Genomic DNA, 23,474 nt, shown 5'->3' on the forward strand with positions numbered 1-23,474 from the left:
AGATCCTTTCTGTTCCTCCGTCCTCTGAAAAATTGGGATTGGACCTTGCTTTCTAGGGTTAAATAATACTGATTTTAGCACTTCGAATGAGAAAGCCTCACACTGTTAGTGCCACTGAGGTATGTTAGTTAAAAATAAATCTTCAGAAAATGTTTATGTGTAAAGGAAATGAAGATGTAGGTTATTTGCAAGAGGCCTGTGTAAGGAATGAGGATAGTGTACAGTACATGTGCCCAGCTTGTTTGTTGGTGAATCTGATGCAGATTCCGTTTACAAATGGGAATAGAAAATAAGTGAAGTAGCTTTCAAACTGTACAAACATGAACAAGTGCAACCAGAACAGAATATTTGTGGTCTTTGAGCTCTAGTGTTGCTGAGCTACATGGATACTAACAGGCAAATGAAAAGTAAAAGCCAGTAGTTCCAGGAGCATGGGAACAATGGCAGACTGCTTTTTGTGGAATTACATATAATGCTTGATAGTGAAATTGGACGCTTTTCCATAGCTTGGAAGGCTCTTACCCCGAAGCAGGCAATTCTTTTGCTCTCTCCAGTGTAAACTTTCCTGGGGCCTATTGAGTGCACAAGCCGAGCTTGCAGCTTTTCCTGCCATTGACAGCCTGTTTTCAGTCAATACTAGTTGGTACTAGTTCCGCTTGGAAGTGTGGCTGATATGGGAAGCTTTGGAGAAAGACAGATAAATGTGATTAAATCAGCCTTTTCTAACGAGGAAATCTGTTTGCATATCTATAAAGGAAGAGAGCTTTTGGTGATCCTTGCTTAAAAGAGATGATCCTTTCTTAAAAGAGATCGCTTAGTAGGTAGAATACCTTTTTCCAAAATACTTCTCGTGTCTAATGAGACAGTTATAGGAAAACTGTCTCTTGCTAGGCATATTGTAAAGTAATGCCAGAGGCTTGCTGGCTTTGAGGCACGTTAGGAGTTATTCATAACTCGGTGTGGGTACCTACTAGCTCTGGAATGTGCAAAACGATTTTTTGAAACCCACACAATCTTCAGAAGGCAGTCATATTTGACGTAGGCTTTTCATGCGATAGAGACCATGCATAAGAAATTGTAGCATACATAAATAGTGCTAAAGCTTGAAATTCCAGTTATTTCCCAAGGAAACAGTTCCTACTTAAATAAAAGTAAAAATAATATATTTTTTTTGCCATGCTGCAGTCAGGAGATGAGAGTAGGACGTATGATGTTCATTGTATTTTTGACATGGTGAAAACTACACTTACTGCTGTAGCTCTGAGTGAATATCTGTGATATTTAATTATGGCAGTAGCACCAAAGCATTAAAATGAATTTCTGCGCAGTCACAACTTGTCAGGAAGAAAGCTTAAACTCGGATAGGTTTAAGTAGTTTCTGTTTTCTGTTCCTGAAGTTGTTAACACAGGCTAGGCCTGAATCTGGCTCTGTTGAAGAACAGCATCTCTACTGAAGATCCATGAAAGATATTAGTACTGTTGCAAGGAATTTTGATGATGATTTGTTTTTCATTAACAATGAGTAGCTTTAGGAGTAGATGGTAAAACTAGAATTTGATCTCTTAAAAAGAAATGAACAAACAAACAAACAACCACCACACCTTCATTGTCATATATTAAATTTTTTGAGACCTAAGAAGCCTAAAGAAAAATTCAAAGTAATAGGGTGAATGGGATCACTAAAATCTATGCAGGGTATTCAGAAACACTGCCAGAGACTTGAAGTGACTCTGGGTGATAACCTATCCATCAGAATACATAGATTTGACACGCTGTCCAGCATAACTATATCATCATGGTACCTGTCTAAGATCAGGAAATAATTTCCCATATTTACTGATGATGGATCAGTATCAATTACTGGAAAAGGATGGGTGAAGGTCTCTGAAGTGAATAGGCATGGTGTGAAAATCTTGGCAGAGAAAAGCTGACAAAGCATGTTGTCAAATGTGCTAGCATTACTGCCATAGAGCATTGGGCTACTCGTCAGAGAAATATGTATTTCTAACCAAAGTCTATGTGCTTTTCTACAAAAATAAATAAATAAATAAAAATAAAAAAAAATCTTGAAGTGAATTTTATTCTAAAAAAGTTAAATTTTTGAATCTCTCCTAAAACTGTAGATGCCTTTTGTTTGATTTCTAATGTCCTGGAGATGGTTGCAACACGATACTTTTCATAAGCTTCAGGTCAGCACATCTCTAATTATATTTCTTTCCATGGTGATAAAATAACCTTTTCATGAAAGCCTGAGTTTGTAGGGGACCTTCTTAGTCATAAAATGCTTCCGGCCCCCTGATAATATTAAATAAACTAAGAATTTGCCTGCTCTTCTCACTACAGAGATGCATCCCATATGTTTGTTGTGCTTATTTTCAGTAAAAGGAGAGGTCAAACAGTTATTCCTTCCTGTACTGTTTTGTGTCACTGCACAGGAGATATGCCAGAGAAGTTCGGGGTCTCACATTCCAGCAGTGAGGAACTTGCCCACTCCATGACAGAAAAAGAGTTGCTTCTTTGCTTTTTCTTTTGCTCAGGGAAGGTCCGTTGAACTACCTCTAAGTTAGGAAGTAAATAAATAGTGTTTTGACAGTGTTTTCACATTACACAGAAAATGTGAAGTTTACAGGGGATCAGTGGGATAAATAACTTCCTTTCTGCAAGTGGTTCAGTGTGTGGCTCTGGACATGATGGAGCAATTTGAGTTGGCGTCGATTAAAGGTCAAACAGATGGTTATTCCTTTGCTTGCCTTGGGGCAGATGTGCTCTTTTATGTTGTCTTTTTTTTTTTTTTAATTGCAATTACCCAGTACACAACAGTGGGTGATGTACGGCAAGATTCAGCTGCTTTCCCCTTATTTATTTTTTCTACCTGAGAAAGTATGTTCATGGGCTCTAGAAACTCCCTGGTACCAGATAAGGCTATAGACAGCTTTTATTGCCTCCCAGAGTTGTTGCCGGTGGGCCAGCCTGTGGCATCTGGCTGCCGAGCAGGGGGGGTGCCATTATCTGGAGGCTGGAAGGGAGAAACAGAGGGCGTAGCTTTCTGCGATTCTGCCCAGTTTGGCAGTAAAATGCCTTTTCAGAAGTCCAGGGCAACAGTTTTGAGTGTGGGCATTTGGGCTGTCTCTGATCTTTTCAATGTTTTTCCTTTACCCAGGCCAGGCCTCGGGGCAGGCCTGTGGGCAGGCCTCAGGTGAGGCCTGTGGGCAGGCCTCTGCTGCAGCTGGGTTATTTCTGGGCCACAGCCACCTGGTTCTGCTGGGCCGCAGCAGGAGCGAGCTGGGGCCTGTGCAGCCACCAAGAGCCTCTCTGCTACCCCTCCAGCACAGCCAGAGCACCAGCAGAGCTGTTTTGCTCTGAAGGCTGTGAAAATCTAAGAGCAGTGGAACGTACTCTGTGGATCAATTCAGAACTGCTGAGTGAATACTGTCAAAAAAAAAAAAAGAAAAAATTTAATTTTCTTTGTCCACCAATTTTCCTTTCTATGTACATTTTTTTTTCCCTCTGTCTATGCTGTGGCTTCGAACCTTTTAAGCTCGAAAGGCAAAGACCTCATTTCCAAACCCTCAGGGTCCTGAAATCAATAAATTGGGAAGATTCACTGCTTTGTTCTTGAGCAGTACAAAAGAACAAAAGCTGCTGCTTCTGGATTAAGGGACAGAGAGAACATAGATGGATTTTATTTTGTATAAGATCTAGTACAGAGTCTGTCTCTTGGTGACAAGACAAAATATGAGAAGAGGAATTGCTGAATGGCAAAATAGTCATGAGCTGCATTTATTGAATGGTCTTTTGGGGCTTCAAACTAGATGACCCAACCCTGAGGGCTGTCCTGAATTCAGTAGAAGCAAAGTTTGGGGATCGATGGTTAGGTGACAGTTTTTTCTTCTGCTCTTTCCTTTCTTTGGCTATCCTACTTGTAAAAGTCCTAGCTTTTAAAACAAAAAATCCACAACTCCTGCTGAGCAGGGAGGATTGGGAACCCCCATTACATGGTTAGAGAAGACAACTGGGGTGTGTTTTTGGCTACCTGTCCAGTAAATCTGTGGTGATTTGAAGCAGCAGTGATGTACTCTGTCTCCTTCTTGTCTTGCAGGAGCAAAGGGCTTGCTGTTTGCCTTCATAAGTGTGGGACACCCACTGTTGTGATTATCCAGAGCTCTGGTGTAGAGAGGAGCAGACTGCAACCTGTAGGGGTGTTTGTTGCTGTGTGTGATCCATGTGTGTGATTAAACGTGGCTATCAGGTTAAAAGTGCTCCAGAAAATGGTAGGAATGAGAAACTCCTCGAGAGAGGATTTGGTGATGTGGGAATCACCCTAAAGAGGAAGATGAAGTGCAGAAATTGAGGTGGATCCTTAGTCAGATAGCGTATGGTAAAGAGAAGGGTGGGCAGTACAGAGAGTGAGGAGAAGAGTAGTACATGGGAAGTGAGAAAGGTGAAGAGAGGAAAGAAAGACAACAAAGAAAACTTGCAACTTGCTTGTTTGTAATGGACTTTGAAATGCAGAAGGGAAGAAAAATGAAGTTTCAAAATGCAAACTTCTTGTTTTATAAATCATGTGGAGCTGCCAGATGAACTCCTTTCCCCCAAGTAACCAGGATAATTTTATTTTTTATTTTTTGAACTGCAGCTCATCCACTGTCTTAGCTGGTGTGAGTTACAGGCCTTTACAAAATGGGCATGTATTGCAGGCAAAGTTGACCTGTACAGTAAGAGCATTCTTCAACAGGGTGTGAGGAAACATATCTCAGACTGAGAAAGCTGGGGTTGTTCAGACTGGAGAAGAGAAGGCTCTGGGGAGACCTTATAACAACCTTCCAATACCTAAAGGAAGCGTAAAGGAAAGCTGGGGAGGGACTCTTTATCGGGGAATGTAGTGATAGGACAAGGAGTAATGGCTTTCAACTAAACAAGGAGAGGTTTGGATTAGACATCCGTGACATTAGACATGGATTAGGAAGAAATTCTTCACTCAGAGGGTGGTGAGGCCTTGGAACAGCCTGCCCAGAGAAGCTGTCGATGCCCCATCCCTGGAGGTGTTCGAGGCCAGGCTGGATGGGGCTTTGGGCAACCTGGTCTGGTGGGAGGTGTCCTTGCCCATGGCAGGGGGTTGGAATTGGATTGGCTTTAAGGTCCCTTCCAACCCAAACCATTCTGTGATTCTATGAAATGATTTGGCTCCACAAGATTACAGTTTCCTTAAAGTAAAGTTTTATGTTAAGAGAGAGAGAGGGAGGCCTGGGAGCAATTGCACAATTTTAAGTAGTAAGGGTGGAAATTTGATAAAGCCTCAAACCACGCAGGAGGTTTAATTTTTCCTCATTTACAAGATGGATTGTGCATTGACTTATGAAATTCAACTTTTTCTGATGTTCTAAAATTGTTTACTTTCTAGTACATCTTTGACTTCCTACTGTTCAGCTTTCTGCATTATAAGCAAGCAATACAATTGAGAGATGGTAGCAACCTGCTACATATGTTTATTTGAAGCTTTCCCCCTGCATGGATGTCCTTGTTTCCTTGCAATGATTTTTCAGTGTTTACTTTCACTTGAGAGAGAAGAATGTGTAATCAGTCACTGCTAATTTTAATTGAGGGTATTTCTCAAAATGAAAGATGCTGTGGGGCTGACACTTATGGCAGAAATTTGTTCACAAACCTGAGCGTTAGGCCGGTACTGCTACTCAGTTGTGAGAACTGCTGGCACACAGTAAACAGAGTAAATGGATAGTGTGTCTAGTCCAGTGTGTTTTCTCTGACAATAGCCAGAAGCAGAGCTATTTTGGAGAAAGTCCTGCTTTTGCAGCTCCGCTGTGGTAAGAAATGTCCTGCAGAACTACTCTGAAAACTAACTTTACAATAAACAGAACTAATAGCCCCAAAATATTTTTCTGCCTTAGTGAATGTAAGTGTTCTTATTGACACAAGTGGTCTCTGTTTTTGCTTATGTTATGTTGAACTATTAAATAATTCAGTTAGTAGTAACAATTGTGTGAGTTATATGTATACACATTCGATGGGATGCTTAAAAAATTACTTGCATAATTGTGCAAAATGGAAATGAATATATATATATATTTTTCTCAAGTAGGTCATTGCTAACAGTAATTTACCAAGAAACAATTAAGGACAGCATGGGAGACAGGAAGGAAAGGAGGTAGGGAGGGGGACTGAACAGCAGAAGATGACGATATAGAGGAAGGGAAGGAGCAAGTTAACACTGAACACTCAAGAGCAAATGGTATGAATTGGCCATGAGTAGATTCAGGTCGAAAACTGGGAGCAGATTTAACTGTCAGAGCAGTGAGAGACTAGAGCTGCCTTCCATGAGCCCTGTAGACCAAAATTACCATTTCCAAGATGGAAGCCTAACTGTTCATGAAAGGCCTTATATGAAATGTGCAGCTATGAGGCCAGGAGCTGGTAGTCCAGGCAGTTCTCAAGTTCCGTTTCTTCGGTAGGATTGTGTGTCCAGTTATCCTGTGTATAGTTTGGAAATGATCATAAAGTAACTAAGATGATATTTATTTTTGCATGTTAAACCCTAACCTTGTGTATGGATAGTAGAGAGTTAAAAATTGGACTATGTTGCACAAAAACGTCTCTCCCCCCTCCCCCCCCCCCAAATACACAAACAAACAAGAACTCCTGACATATTCTTTTATTTCCAAATATATAGTATTAATAATAAACATCATGGTAATGACTATGAGGCTAGAGCTCATCTTGCATTCAGAAGGTGGAAGTCTTTACTAAGTATTTCTGTTTTTTCCTTATCAGCAGTTATTTTATATGCAGTTGCATTATAACACTAGACAGTAAATGTAGCAGTTAATCAGATTTAATTTATTTAAAAAAAAAACTTTTCATTTGAGACCCAATTCTCCCCTGTACTGAAAATAGTCAGACATGGGCAGAATTTGTGTTAAGGTTATTATAGTCCAGCCTAGAAAGTTGGTGAGACATAATTTTTAGTCTTTGTTTAAATCCACACATACAAATAATTTTTTTTTTTTTTAATAACAGATGAGAGTTTGCTCACTAGCCAATCGATTCGTGAATCCATCTGTTCAGACCAGTATGTTATGCACTGTAAGTCAGGAAACTCATAAAAAATGAAAAGTGGTGTTATCATATTAGAGAAGTTTGCTCTCTTTGGCGATACATGTATAATGCCAGTTCCAATAATCGACTAGACTTTTCCCAGTACTTTCAGAAGCCTGCAGGCTAAATGGAAGTGAATGCCGTGGGCATTATGGTCTTGATTATATGGTGTATCCATTTTCATATCCTGGATGTCGGACCATAGCCTCTGGGCATCTGTAACAGAGGAGCAGGTCTATGAACTCATGCATTTGTTACTTGTATCTACAGCTGCACATTATAATGGTTTGGAGCACTTCTGCTGTTAAGGTTGCTCTAAGAACTATTTTGAGTAAGTCACTCTGAATGGCTAATTTTGTTCTGGCTATTAGGTTACACAGGTACAGCTCCTCATTAGATCCCAGCTATTTTTCCCTGAGATTGCCATGCTTTCCAAGTTCTATTTTCATCACTTTTTTTCACTCATGTTATTCTAATAATCCATGTCCCCATGGGCACTAGAAAGCTTACACCAGCTTGAGTCACTTGGAACAATGTTTTAGTATTAAGTTTGCATGAAGATTGTGCGTGGTGTCATGCAGGAGGCAATAAAAGGGCAAGGGACAAGGAAGAGGTATACAATTTGTATTTTACTTTGATAGTTTTATGCAAAATGATGTCTTGATTTTCATTCCAAACTCAATGTTTCTATTGTAGGGAGGGGAAGAAAAAAAGTAAAACTAAAAATGTTTTCCCAGTTTAATGCACTAGTTCTAGTTTCTGGATTTTCGGTTTTTCAATTTACACACATACATATACATTTATCAAAGTGCAAGAGGAGACATTTTTGCTCGACTTTTCCGTGGAAAATTCTTGATAGTGCTGGTAGGGGCTAACCAGGCAGGTTACAAACTCAGAATAAAGAAGCTGAGCAATCTTTGTAATTTTTGTTAGTTGGCTTGCTTTTCCGTTGTCAAACTCCTCTTTATTTCCTGTCTTCTCCTGTGTCTTGTCCCTGAAACAATTCTGGTTCTTCTCAATATTTTTTTCCTCCACAGCATTGTGTAGCCTAGCTATTGACGGTTTCCACAGTATACATGTAGCAAACTGCTCTTCTGTGTCATGACTAATTGAAGTTTTCATTGAGGACCCAAAAGTCAGTGCCTTGAGCCTGTGGGTACAAAAATATATTTAAACAATTATTTTTCCTTTTTTTTTTTTTTTTAATATATGTATATATTGTGGAGTATTTTTAAAGAGAGATTCACCCTGGGTAATAGTTTAAATAAATGTTTCTGTGTGGTGACTTAGAATCATAGCATAGAATCAGTTAGGTTGGAAAAGACCTTCGAGACCGTCGAGTCCAACTGTCAGCCTGACCTACCTAGTCCCATCACTAAACCATGCCCCCTAAGTGCCACCTCCACGTCTCTTAAATACCCCCAGGAGCAGGGACTCCTCCACTTCCCTGGGCAGCCTGCTTTGATGCTTGACCACCCTCTCTGTGAAGAAATTCTTCCTGATGTCGAATCTAAAACTCCCCTGGTGCAACTTGAGACTGTTTCTCACATCCTGTCGCCTGAGAAAAGGCTTGGGGCTATTTGACCTGCCTGGCTTTCTTTATCTGGTTTGGTGTGCTGTTCTGCACAGAAGCAGAATATAGTATCTGCATTTGCAGAAATAGAAGGTGTGGTTTTCTTTCCAACTGCCTGTCTGCGCAGAAGAGCAACTTTGTCCACCTGTGCTTTTGCAGTGGTGGTGGTGCTTGGCACATGCATCCCCAGGTCACTTGATTCCTTTTAAAAACAGTCAGCCTGAAATCTTGGCTCCCTGACACTCCTGGTTAGTGTCATCCACTCACCTAGCCAGTTCAAGCAGGGAACCAGACTGCTTCAAAGGATGGGGCATGCTATCTCTAGCCTTGAGAAAAAGATTGTGTCAATGTGACTATCTATTCTATATTCCTGGTTTTGCTACAAAACTATGAAGATTTGGGAGACTTGTGAAAAATAGAGTGAAAAGACTGAGAATAAGCTGATTGGGTAAGGGTGAGAGAGGTGAGGATGTTTTGGTGAAAGCCCTTCAAGAGTCCTGTGCAAATAACTGAAATTTTGTGTGTGGTGTTTGAATAGGAGAGGTTATGCTGGACACAACATATACACAGGAAGGAGTATTTCCATTGCAGGGTTCATTGTTTCAAAAAACAGGAAAAAATATTTTTACTATTCCCATTTTACAGAAAGTAGCAGGAGAGAGACAAACTATGTAGCTCAGCATTGCTCAGGAAGCAAGTGATAAAGCAGGAGACAGAGCTTGAAGCTTTCGTGTCCCAGTCAGCATTCTAAACAAGGACCAGCTTTTAAGAGGCACATGTCCTGAATACTGTTATTAGTAATGATTCGCATAACGGCTTGTAGTCCTGTTTCAATATTTTAGCATAGGACTCACTCTTCTTATCTGAAAATGACCTGGACTTATATCAGCTGTAGTAAAATACTGTTGCAGTGAGGGCTGTGAAGAGGGAGGAGGGAGGGAGTATGAGTCTAAAAATAAGAAATATGTACAGTACATAATTCTAACAATGTTATCTGAAAGACAGTAAAAATAGACTCAATTAGATATTGTCAGAGCTTTTTTCTCCATGCAGCTGCCTAACCAAATATGACAATTTTTCAACAATATAAAAGTTCTAACACAATGCATGATACATTGTACTGAATTCATTAACGCTTTGCTACCTTAAACATCATTGTAAAGAAGGAAAATAATATAAGAGAAGCTTGTCATTTTTTTGTTGTTGTTCCTTTTGTTTCTGTGACATGTTTAGAATTGCATGCCTGTGAGAGTTTTGTGATCTAAATTTAATGGTCCTAAAAGGGATTTAGTAAGATATTGTTCTTTTCTCCTGCAGACATCCCTAGGCTGAATGCTACATGAAAAGTGTGACTCAATTATACCAAAAAAAAAAAAAAAAGTAATTTGTCTTTAAAAATAAAAAGCTTTTTCATGCACTATTCCCACAGGGATGTAGCCTTAGTGTAGAGCTTTCTTAGCAATGGTATAATTCTCGTATAGAATGAGAATTTGTATGCAGTGTGCAAAATATCTGTGCACGTATGTACCCCCCATTTTCAGGAATAAAGATATCATGGTGATCGCTGATATATTTGGCTTTGATTTGGCATGGAGATCCATAGTTTTCTGCTCACATGCGATACTGTCAAATTTTAGGATTAATATAGGGTACAGTGGGTCACAGTGCCGATACTGAAGCTTTAAAATTCAGACCTTCAGCTGTTAATTTGTATTGTGAAACGTTGCATCCAGTTTTAATCTTTGTTGTGCAGATTAGCTTTTTTGTTACCACTCTTTCCAGGGTACTGTTTTCAAGATAGGCATTTGCAATAGTATTGGGGGTTATGTTAGATTTAAAAGCAGGAATAACATGTTCAGTCTTTGTGGAATCACAGAACAGTTGAGGTTGGAAGGGACCTCTGGAGGTCCAACGCCACTGCTCAAAAGGGGCCACACAGAGCAGGTTGCCCAGGACCACATCCAGATGGCCTTTGAGTATCTCCAAGAACAGAGACTCTACAGCCTCTCTGGACAACCTGTGCTCAGTCACCCCCGCAGTAAGGAATTTTCCTGATGTTCAGCTGGACCTGCCTGTGTTCCAGTTTGTACTGGTTGCTTCTTGTCCTGGCACTGGGCACCACTGAAGTGAGCCTGGCTCCATCCTCTTTGCACCCTCCCTCTGATAAGATTCCCCCCCGAGCCTTCTCTTCTCCAGACTACACAGTCCCAGCTCTCTCAGCATCTCCTCACAGAAGAGGTGCTCCACACCCTTTATCATATTCATGGCTCTTCCTTGGACTCTCTCCAGTAGACCCATCTCTCTCTTCTTCTACAAAGCCCACAGCTGGCCCCATTACTCCAGGTGGGACCTTGCCAGTGCTGCGTAGGGAAGAAGGATCACCTCCCTTGACCTGCTGTTTGCATTACCGCAGCCCACAATAGGTAGCTGCATTTGCTGCAAGGACACATTTCTAGCTTATGGTCAACTTGGTGTCCACCAGGGCCTTTCTGCAAAGCTGCTTTCCAGATGTAGATCATATAAAGTAAAAAACAATACAAACAAAATACCACTGCATGTGCGCTCACACACACACAGAGAAAACATATTTAAAAAAGCCATTAAAAAAGCAAAAAGGCCACCAGGAAAAAAAATGTAACAAGAAAAACAAAAAGCACAAAGAAAAGACAAAACAAACAAACACCAACAGAAACGGGCACCAGGATAAAAAAAAAAAAAAAAGGAAACATTAAAAAAAAAAAAAGCACCAAGAAAGGAAAAAAGAACAGTTCACAGAAAAGAAAAAAAAAAAAAAGAAAAAAAGAACCTAGAAAAGAAAAGAAAAACATAAAAGCACCAAGAAAATAAAGGAAAAAAATAAAGCGCCCAGAAAAGAAAAGAAAAGAAAAAACAAAGCACACAGAAAAGAAAAAGCAAAACAGCACCAAGGAAAAGAAAAGAAAAAACAGCACCAAGAGCAGAAAAGAAAAAGCAGAAAAGCACCAAGGAAAAGGAGAAAAAAAAAAAAGGACACCACAAAAGGACACAAAGAAAAGAAAAAAAAAACACAAAAAAATGTACCCAGAAAAGGGGAAAAAAAAAGCACCAAGTAAAGGAAAAAAAAAAAAAACACCAAGAAAACGAAAAAAAAAATCATAGGAAAGCATCATGAAAAGAAAAAAAAGGCATGAAGAAAAGGAAAAAAAAGAAAAGAAAAAAGAATAAAAAGGGGGGAAAAAACAACAAAACAAACAAAATGCACAAAGGAGAAAATAAACAAAAAGAACCAAGAAAAGAAGGACAACCAAAGAGGTACCAATAAAATAAAATAAAAAAGCGCCAAGAAAGGAAAAAAAAAAAGCAATAAGAAAACAAAAAAGCATCAAGACAAGAAAAAAAGAAATACACAAAAAGTATCAAAAAAAAAGAAAAAAATACAAAAAGGCACCAAGAAAAGGAAAAACAAAACAAAGAAAGAAAAAGCACCAAGGAAAGAAAAAAATAAAAAGCACCAAGGAAAGAAAAAAATAAAAAGCACCAAGGAAAGAAAAAAAATACAAAAAAGCGCCAAGAAAGGAAAAAAAATACAAAAAAGCGCCAAGAAAGGAAAAAAAAATACAAAAAAGCGCCAAGAAAGGAAAAAAAATACAAAAAAGCGCCAAGAAAGGAAAAAAAAATACAAAAAAGCGCCAAGAAAGGAGAGAAAAAGAAAAAAAAAAGCGCCAAGAAAGGAGAGAAAAAGAAAAAAAAAAGCGCCAAGAAAGGAGAGAAAAAGAAAAAAAAAAGCGCCAAGAAAGGAGAGAAAAAGAAAAAAAAAAGCACCAAGAAATGGAAAAAGAAAAAAAAAACACCAGGGGAAAAAAGAAAGAAAAAGAAAAAGCACCAAGAAAACAAACAAACAAAAGCATAATTGGGAAAAAAATAAATAAAAAGCACCAAGGGAAAGGAAAAAGAAAAAAGCACAAAGGAAAAAAAAAGGCACAGAAGAAAAAAAAAAAGAAAAAAGCAGCAAGGAAATAAACAGCAGGGGAAAAAATGAAAAAGATTCATCAAGGAATAAATGCAAGAAGAAAAAAGAAAAAGACTAAAAGCCCCAGAGGGGGAAAAAAAAAAGAGAAAAAGTAAAGGGGAAAAAATAAAAGGGATAAAAAAGCGCCAAGGGGGTTTAAAAAAAAAAAAAAAAGAGGGAGAGGAAAAAGGAGAAAAAAACATGCCAGGGGCTTGGGTTGGGAGGAAGAGAATAAGAAAAAAAAAAGAAAAAACCACTAAAGGAGGTGGCAGGGGGGAGAAAAAAAAGATAAAACACCAAAGGGGGCGGGGGAGGAGAGAGAGAAAATAAAAAAAGCACCAAGAGCAGACAGAAAGCAATGAATGTGGTGTTGGAGTTTTGAAGCACCCTGCGCAAAGGTGATGCTCTTGTGTTTCACTTTATTTTTGACGTGAGCAGTTCACCCGTCCGTGCTGGCAAAAACGCTGCAATGGATGAAGGCAAGAAACCAAGAGCTTCACCTGGGCATCTCCCCACGGGCCTGGAGGCAGGCTGGCCAAACTGGAGATGCGTCAGTCAGCACCCAGGGAGGATATGAGGAGAAGGGGCTATTCTAAAGACGTATGAAGTAGAAGAATAGAAATTATGGAAATTCTTTTTATTTTGAGTGCTGTAGTAAAAGCGTGCACACTGAAGTATGCATCTAGGTGTAAGGAAATGAACCCCATCCCAACCAGAGGTAGTACTGCGTGCACCTGCCTTCAGAACAGTTGAGTTTACACTGTACCCTGGTGAAAAGTCACAGAAAGTTGATAAGCAAAAATATTTTTTGAGTGCGGAGGGACTCCTGAAAACACTGAGTTTCTTTCTGCATAAAGCTGATGAGTTCCTTCTTCTTACCATTCCACAGCGTGCAGTGATCATTCCAGCTGAGCTGAACATACACTTCTACCTTCAACGGGAACTTCTGTAACAAAATCTATAATTCAAATTCAATTTAAACCACGTGGACTTGTACACATATGCTAATGAAACCTTCCTGTTGCACCTATCCACACTTAAAGTGTACAAGAACCGTAAAAGAACCTACACAACCAAAAAGTCCATGGATGTTTTGCAGCGTGTTCAGTTGAATTTTTCAACCCATGTGGATTTTTCCATTTGCAGTTATGTTCTGAGAGGCACCCTAAGGGAATGCACAGTCTCTCTGCATCTGGTCCTGTAAGACATCAGTGGAAACCTGAGTGAGCATGGCATACTACTAAAACCTGCTTACATCTACGGAGTGTCGTAGTGACAGGACAAGGAGTAATGGCTTTCAACTAAAAGAGGGTAGGTTTAGATTAGATGTGGGGAATAAATTCTTCACTCTGAGGGTGGTGAGGCCCTGGCACAGGTTGCCCAGAGAAGCTGTGGATGCCCCATCCCTGGAGGTGCTCAAGGCCAGGCTGGACGGAGCTTTGTGCAGCCTGGGCTGGTGGGAGGTGTCCCTGCCCGTGGCAGGGGGTTGGGACTGGGTGGGGTTGAGGTCCCTTCCAACCCAAACCGGTCTGTGATTCTGTGATTCTGCCTTGTCAGGTACTAATCCTTTATTTAGGGATACAAAGTCTGATATGGTAGCACTTGGCAGCAGTAATTACACCTTGCCAATCAGCCCTTACAGTTGAAGTCTTTATGATTTTTTCCTTACAATCCAATGGGAGCAAGGGTGGGGAACCACGCTATGGCCTGCATCCTGCTAAGGTTAGCTGTGGCTCTCTTCTGCTTTCCATAGCCTTGCTAGGGACTTCTGAACAGTTGAAGGATTTCTGTTCCAGGGAGGTTTGGTTTTGAGTGGTAAATCAGTCCCTCATCTTAGTTACAAAAGTGTCCGTTTGTTAGAGCTCTCAGAGATCCTTTCAGATGAAAGATGCTAATAGATGTAAGATAATGGGTACATGCAAGATTGTCGTCATTAATAAATATTGAAGGCAAATTAAAAAAAAAGAAAAAAGCCCTCTGTGAACGATGTAGAATAACACCAATGAGTATTTAATCTGCTTTTTTAATTGAATTTTCAGCTTAAAGAGGGGAACTTTTCTTCTTGTTTGAAAAATTGAAATAGAAAAATGAATATTGAAATGTATTGGCTTGGGACTTTCAATGCAGTTTAAATAACTAATTAAGAAAAAGTTGCAGGGAGGAAAAACATTAAAATATGCAATAATTTATTTTTAATAAGTGTAAAACAGATTATTTTAATTACCACATTTTTAAAAATACAGGGTAAATAAAATGCCTTAAATTGTCATTCATAGAGATTTAGAATTGAAGAGTAGAGATTAAAGCTTTTTATCAGTAGATGTAGACAAAAGACTTAATGAATAACGAACACAGAAATTAGCTGAAACGATGGAACCCCTTGCGCTACATATTTTATTCTCACATTCCCATGCTTATTGGTTTTTTTCACTACTTTGGTGTTGCTTGTTAAAATAAGCTGTTGGGCAGGTGAGGTTTCATGGTATCTTCTATATCAGTATTTCCTTTTTATAAAGCTTTACAACTGCTTTTAAATATGCCTCCCAGCCTTTAGAATAACAGCTACCTGGTTGGCCTCTTGTGCACCCCACTGGCTTAAAGGTAGATGCTGGTTCATATAACTTTTACACTTGATTTCCAGTCACCCACGTTTCCACTGAAATCTTTGTAAGCAATGTTGCCAAAATCACCTAACGCCAGTCAGGCTTTGGCACAGGCTGTGCATGCTGGCTGGAGTTAATATTTTATATTACTGCATAAATTTTGGATCCAAGTGCTTCCAATTTATCCTGCAACTTTTCCAGAAGGGTTTTGAGGAGCCATCCCACTGTCTGTCAGTGTATGAACTCAGTTGTCTGAAACAGTGTCTCTTGGAGAGCTCTGTGTTGCAGTGAACATTTCTCCCATTTGGTGCAGCAAACGCAGTGCAGAAATAGAGCACAACTGAGCAATACTTGCTGTTTTATGTCAAGTGGGGGGTAAGGTTTCCTTTTCTGTGTAAGCATGTGCATTTATTGACGATCAAAAATGTCTAAATGACATGCACTCTGTGTTATTCACTTCATGTTTATCCAAAAGCAGAATCTGACCCTGAAGTGCTGTATTTGTCCTGGTTGTTATAAGGCTGTATGCTCATTGTGCATAAATGAATAATTGTCCTTTAGAGACCTGTGCTTTAGTTCAGTCTGTTAGGACTGCTGAGCCAACAAGCACAAAAAGAGCTGTACTTTGGCTCCATCCCAAAAAGTTAGAGGTCGTGAGCCAAAAACCCCAGGAAAGCCTTTCGGCTTTCCCGTCAGCCCAGCGTGCTGGGGTTCAGAGCTGGTGATCTCACCTGGATCTGCGGAGCAAGAGGACACGGAGCCGGCAGAGTGGGGGCAGCTGTTTCCAGAGGAAGATGTTAAAAAGGGCTCCAAGTCTTCCAACCAGCAGGCAAGTTGTCCCGCTACCAAGGGGAAAAAGAAGTCATCTTTTGCCTCTAGTTTTCATGAGAAATATTTGTTCTCCGCTTAGCTTGTTCTCTCTGATGCATCTGATTTTCCTGCTTCTCTAAGGGGGAAAGCTTACGCTGAGAAACCTCTCTCTGTGATCCAGAATAGTTCTGTCGGGTCTCCCTCTCCTTTTAGTACTTCAGATCATCTTTGACGTAGGGGAAAAAGATCTGGGAGGTGACTGGCAGTTTTGCTATTTCATAAGGAAACATTAAGAAGGGGAGGATTTGGCCCAGTGGTAGCTGAAAGCATTCAGGCCCTGCCAGGATTTAATTCCTCATGAACTCTGGAATGGATACAACATACATGCTACTGTTCCTCTATAATTTCGCATCCCTTTTTCCTGGTTTTGATTTTTTTTTTCCATTCGTTTCTGTTAAACCCAGCTGAATGGTGTAGCCTTTATAACTAGGATCCCTGCAAGGGAGAGACTCGCACTGTTTTTACAAGCCTCTTAAGACTGCAGCTAAAAGGTACTGGAGATTTGCTTTCGCTTGCGTTAGTAATGTTGCTGTTTTTGGATCCAAGGGCCTCCAGTTCAAATCCCCCCAGTAGAGTTAGATTCCTCACAAAGAAAAAAGGCACTCCACAGATTAAAGAAGCTGACTGAATGCTGCTGTGTAGACCACTAATGTGCTACAAGGGTACTCAGTTCTTGAGCAGTGTGCTTCTAGGGGACTTCTCAGGCACTGTTACTTAGAAATTACATGGTGCTACACCAGCTCTGGGACTTGTAGATTTGCATTCACTCTGCAGCTTCATTAACAGTTTTAACTGGGACATATTTAGACTACTCAAGCTGTTTCTATAGGGTTGATTATTTTGTCTTGTCCTCAGAAAACAGCTTATCCTCGTGAAAACAACATATAAATTCTACTAGTATATTTAGTGCTGCAAGCTTTGCTGTTAGTTTTCCTTGCCGAAGCAATAGAATTTCTGACAAATAATTCCTTCTGAGTTAAAATCTACCATCACGTGAACATACTCAGTGTCTTTTCCATTCTCTCAGTGGCTTCTGTGAACCTCTGCCATTAGGTTATTTCCTAGAGAATAAAGTAAAGGGAGGAAGGATGTTTTAGTAAGACACAAGATGCTTCAGACTTGTCATCTGATCCAGGGAAGATTCTTAAATCCCTGTGTACCTCCATCCTATTTATAAAGTGCATGCAGTGATATCTCCTCAGCTCTGGAGTGTTTTGCATGCCTTAATTTGTTGAAGGATTTTGAAACTCTCCTATGGAAGCTTTTACAGAATTGAAAGTGCTACTCTCATGACTGCAGGTGTCCTGTGCTTCTCTGGTGGAATCTGCTGCAGAATCCTACTCCTTATAAGGAGCTGTGCTCCAGAATCTGTGATTTTGTTTTCAGTGCTGAAAATATTTGTATAAATATTCCCTTTCCTAACACTCACATGTCCAGAACAGTCTCCCTGAAAATCAGCTGTTGAGAGTGAAGCCTAAGGATCGCAGGTTTTGTCATAAATGAAGCAGTTGATAATTATCCCAGGAATATCTGTAACATGCATTCACGTTTGTATTCATCTTTTTTTCCTGTACTTAGCAATAGGAATATCCAATATTACAAGCATTCTCCAGAAGTACATGGAGATAATGGAAGTATACACAGAAACAAGAAAACTTCATGCATTATTCCATTCACTGTATTTTACATTGGAAAGATGCGGCTTATCCGAACTTAAACAAAACTGGCATAGAATTTTTATTTGATGATGGCATTCAGGACTTAATTTCTCCCGTGAAAGCACTATTCTTTCCCCATTTCTGTGGAATACAGTCATTGCTGTGTGTTTGTACCACTTGCAATCCATAAGGCCTTAAATTTTGATATATTCAGTACATTCAGTTCCATGGAAAGCCTATAGTATGCAATCTGTCAATTAAAGAATATGCTTCACCAGTTCATCCTTTTCCAAGTTTATCTTCTGTGTACTTGACCAAGAAAAAGGAGAAAAGCCTAAATCCTGTTTCCTTTCTTGTGCTGTGTTCTGTGAGTAGCAAGAAATGACTATCACGCTTGATAAAGATCAGCCCTCATAAGGAAAGCGACGAAGAGGAAGCTGTGTGCCAGTGTAAGACAGCTTAGAGTAGAACAGCGATGAAAATATGTTGCAATACCAAGTTGTTTTTCAGAGGCTTTTCAGAAGAAAAAAGAAAAAAAATAAAGAAACCAAGTTACTTCCAAGGATTCTTGAATAAGCTTCCTTACATTGGCGGTACTTTTTTTTCTTTTTTTTTTTTTTTCTTGTAATTCTGCATGCTCTAATTTTAATTTGGAGTCACACGCAGGCTCAGATAGGAAAAGGCTCTGATAGAAAAAGGCTCTCATTGAATAAGCTAGCCTCATGATCAAGTTGTGTGAACTGCCTGGCTGGAGAAGGTTTAACAATACTTCTTATCTGGTTATGAGCTTTTCATAACAAATGTGATCATTTGATGCTGTTTTGTAAATATATATATATATATATATAGTATTCACTAACCAACTAAATTGCTTTGCTATGGATTTTGGACAGAGTAAAACGTTTTGCAAGAATCACTCTTGAGCCAATATGAAACCTGATTGAGAGGAACCATCTAGTTTGTAAGGGAATACCTGGAATACCTGTTTTATTATTCTTGAGAAAACACCCACTTTTTTTTTTTTTTTTTTATGTTTAAGTGTTGGTGACAAATTTTCTTCGTGCATCTGGAAGAACTACCATCTGCATTTCTGATGGTTGCCATTGGGTGGTGCCAGGCAATCGGTATATACAATATGAGACAATGGTTTCTTTTTGTATATATCAAAAATCAAATGAGCTTTAAAATCTGATCTCAAATAATTTACAGTGCAAATAAACCAAGTGCAAAGAGTTACTCTGATGCTTTTTTTTTTTTTTAATATATATACTTAACATAAAGGAAGGGTCTGATATGCATTTTTTTAACGCATCTGCATGCATTTATGTGTTTATGCATACATGTATATGTGCATGTGTGTGTAAAGTTTGACCTGAAATGTGTTTTTGCCCTAAGGATACTGATGCCTTGTTTTTGATCACGTTGTACTAATGTGGCTTAATTAATTGCCCTCTTAACATCTCTGCTAATGCTCAGGCTTTTGTTGCTTGTGTGTGTATTTATTACAAACCTGCTAAGTGTTAAAGCTGACTGGAGACAGATGATGGATTTCCAACTTTAGAAAAACAGTATCTATTTAATGCATGTTTAAGGAAGACTAATTTACCAGCTGAAATCAGTTCACAATTAAGTGTCCAATGAGAGCAATGAAATATTAATATTTTAACATCATGTTTTAAATATTTCCTGTCTACCTGGATCAAAATCTACATTACGTTAATGATATAGATGTACCAGTTTATTCTTCTTTGAGCTAACTCAGTTTCTAAAATATTTGTTTTTGAATAACCAGAAGGGGGAAAAAAGAAAAAAAAGAGATACAAATGTTTGTTGAATATTGCATTTGAATAGCTTAATCTTTGTGTAAAATAAATTTATGATTGTTGGGAGTTAAAATAATGAAAAAACATCATTGGCAATTGATTGCATGAATTAGGACAGGCTAAAAATATTTGCTTTCACATTTCTTTATATATTCATATTTATTAATGTGGTTGGTGATTTCTGTGTAAAACCATAACGTGGAGGGGTGGTGGACGTTAACGTTCAAAACTCATTTGGTCTTGAACACCTTTAGTTAATCTATGAAGCATGTGGCCTTGCAACTAAGTAAGATAAAATTAAAAATGATTTCTTTAACTTTTATGGGTTTGTCTAGCTTGTAAGTTACATGGAGCAAAACAGTAGTTCTTCTGACAAATTCAGTTGAATATTTTACATGACACTGTGGTTTGTTGTTGTTGCTGTTTTCCCAGATACTGGTAGCTTAAAAAAATCTATTTTCTTTTTAGTTTAAAAATATAACTAACCTAAAATAGCTGTGAATGAGTTGAGTAATTTCAAAATCACAAGATTAATTTTGAAGGATTGGTGTAAATAACCAACAACAGCAAGCATGAATCTTTTGCAATTCAAACTTCTTACCATGTTAATTTTCCCTTCAGTGAATGGGAGAAAGACCTATTGTGTCGAAAATGATGCCCTGAGTGACATTTTGAGGCTAAAAGCCTCTAAAATATTTGTAGTAATTTATATAGTGATTACCCTGTCTAGACATTTTACTTTTTGCTAGACTTTCATTTAAATGTTGGACTTTTTTTCAGATCATAAATCAGTAGCAAATGTGCAGATTTGGACTGTCCAAAGTTTTACCTTGAGAATATTTTCTTGAAGCATTCCAAAACACTGAAATCCTAGGATGGCAAGGAAAAAAATCAAATAAAAGGTAAAAATAAAAATTATTTATGAAGCATTTTGTCTCTAATCCTCAAACTAAGAATACTAATAGCAGCAGTGATGATCTTAGCTGATTTTTGTGGCTAATGCTTTTTGTGAAGTCGAATTTGATTGACATTTCACCTAAATTTCTACTCCTCGTAACAAATATTTCTTTTCCTCTATTTGTAAGTGCCTTTTTAAGATGCTTCCTTTAAAACAATGTAACAGTCATTTGCAGTTTTTATGGCAGCTAAATGTATGCCGTTATGCTGGCTTGGTTCTACTGACATTTTAACATTGTTAATAATCACTGGCCATTTATGTGTGCTGTGTAAAGGCATAATGTGCTTTTATATAAAACACTGTTATGAGGGCTCATTATCTTGTGAGGCAGCAGTTATAATGAAAATTAAACAATTGCAAACTTGCTTTGCCAAGTGTTTTTTAAATAAATTTAACCAGGCTGATTCACAGCTTCTACCTGATTCTGGGGGGTTTTATATCAAAGCTGTTTGAGAGTTGCATGCATAAATTCCTTCGTGCAATCATGAGAGCTATGTGTAGTACACTTTGCAGTGCTCTGCTAAAACTGATCAAGAAATGCTTATTGCACAGACGCAATCCTAGCAGGGCATGAAATAAGTGGAAACCTTTGAAACTAAGTCTCAGAGGTATTAGTAGCTAAATGGAGTTTACAAATAACCTTTTACTTACAGGTAGCCACAGAAGTACTGATCTGCAGTGTATAAGCTACTTCTGCTATTTTACTAAACACTCAAAACACTGGCTGTCTATAATTGTATGGTCAAAATTACTGAAGTATTTGTACTATTTCTCAAACTAACAAAATGTTGAAAATGTAAATATGGGCTATTCAGTTTCTCGTTTATGGACTGCAAGGTTTTGCCAAACTCTTTAGGTAATAGACATAATCTTTCACTTCTCCAGTGCTTCCACATAAAATGATTTGAAGGGTAACTCCTTTAATAATAAAGTAAATCAATGACCAGAAAGATGCATAGGCTTCTCCGTGATGTCTGCATTTTAGCAGAGTTATCCTAGCTGAGAATCTGGCCATTTGAAATTCACTTTGAAAATGACTATTGCTGAGCACCCTTCTAAAGCTGAGCTAACCAGTGTGAGTTTCTGATATGCTTCCCTTCTGCTAGGATGCCAGATTTGTCCTTGTAGCAGTGTATTCCACTACTCCTGTATCATTATTTTTTTTTAACACAGCACTTAGATGCAGATTGTTCCAGTACTGCAGTAGTTAGGGAAGCCAAATTTCCTTTTTTGTGCATGTTTAATGTTGAAAGCTACCAAGGCATGAAACAATAATTCAGAGACGCTCAGTTTCAAATTACCTTTCTTCATTAAAAAATAAAATAAAATAACCAGGAGGTCTAGCACATTATGTCACTAAGTCACACAGTAAGAGGGACCATCAAAGAATGGTGGGAATTATCACAGCAGCTTGCTCCTTGTTAGAAGCATTTACCTCATGACCCTTTCATTTGCCTACTGCCACTTTAGTTTAAGAGTGACAACACTGTATAACACTCTGCACTTTTTTTTTTCTCCCTATCCCTTAGCACCAGATGCCTTTGTAAAGCAGGCTGGTGAAGCAGTGAACAAAACCTTGTGGGATAAGTCTGACGCTGGAAGTTAATGATTATCAGTCGAAACAAAACACTTGTTTACATGTTGTAGTCATTAGAGGTTCCAGTCAGTCATACCTCGGCTGGGATTCCTGCCAAATGTTTTGAGGGTTCTTTCACAAGCTGTGCAGTTTTGTAAATACAAAAGCACTCTTATTAAGCCTTTTTAGTATTAGACTGTGCAATTAAGATTACGGGTAATTAGATTCCTTTCTTTGGAGTAGAATGGTCCAAGATACACACACAACTTTCTTAGCCACAGGATACCATCGGATCTCTATTTGGGTGTTCCATTACAGATCAATGACTAAGAGAAACTCTTTTGTATTGTGCACATTTTTTCTTTATTAAAAATTGCAGTCAAAACTTGGGGCGGTATGGATTTTTCCTCACCTTACTGTCAGCACCTCTGTTGCGGCCATAAAACTTTCCTTTTTGATTAGCATGTCTCAATTTGCTGGAAACATTTTGCTTACATCTCTTTTAGTATTGCCGCTTTTCATTTCAGCCTTATTACAACTAGGATTAAGGAGGTGATTTGACTATGAAGGAATTTAGGAAAATTTCCAGTCAGCTAAGGATGATTTTAAGTTAACTGCAGGATAACAGAGTTGTAGAAATGAATGTTTCTTTTAACACTTATGTATTAGCCCATACCTGAATAAATAAATGATTCCTTTGGTATTTCAAGTTGGTATAAAACAGCTGAAGTCCCACCATTTTCTTGTAAACACTTCAATCGTGTGAAGATGCATCTAATACAAATAATCTTGTGAGCTGGTGAACCTGTTTCACGTACTCTTCTGCTTTGACAGAATTCTCTGCACTGAGCATGATGGTAAATTATTTAAGGTTTGGGAGGCCATTTTTTGTAACTGTGAATTGTAAGACAACTGAATCATCCATACATATTTTATCTCTATTTTTTTCTTTGCCAAAGAAGATATCAGTTTTAGTTGCTCCAATGCAGGACTGCTCGCTTTGACATTTCCCAGTTGTCTGTAGTGCTAGGCAATAATTAAATATCAGGTGCATAAGCTGCTCTTTAATTTGACATGTGTGCTCCAGGCAATAAACACATGCAGTGCAACGTGGGAGTGTAATTGCTAAGGAATAAAATCTTGTACCAAGTGAGATCATTGTATCAGGTACTGTGTGACAGCTCATTTGATCATTATGCCCAGGCTAAAGAGGTTGCCTAATTAGTTTCTATTAAAACTCACCCTTTAATCAGGAATTATTCTTGCATAAAGAATGTCACTTGGTCCAGATGAATGAACAATGGTTCCCCCTTGA

At 38.6% G+C, this 23,474-nt stretch overlaps 1 protein-coding gene across 1 annotated transcript in view; it reads left to right on the top strand.

Annotated features, from left to right (window-relative positions):
* Positions 1-23,474, top strand: part of INSC (INSC spindle orientation adaptor protein) — a 332,365-nt gene that overhangs the window by 177,677 nt on the left and 131,214 nt on the right. Inside the window, exon 21 of the mRNA XM_080595845.1 lies at positions 20,406-20,527. The gene's annotated coding sequence lies outside the window, so the exon portion shown is untranslated. The remainder of the gene's footprint in view (positions 1-20,405; positions 20,528-23,474) is intronic.

The sequence above is a fragment of the Anser brachyrhynchus genome (assembly GCF_964034855.1).
Source record: "Anser brachyrhynchus genome assembly, chromosome: 5".
In the NCBI taxonomy this organism is placed as follows: domain Eukaryota; kingdom Metazoa; phylum Chordata; class Aves; order Anseriformes; family Anatidae; genus Anser; species Anser brachyrhynchus.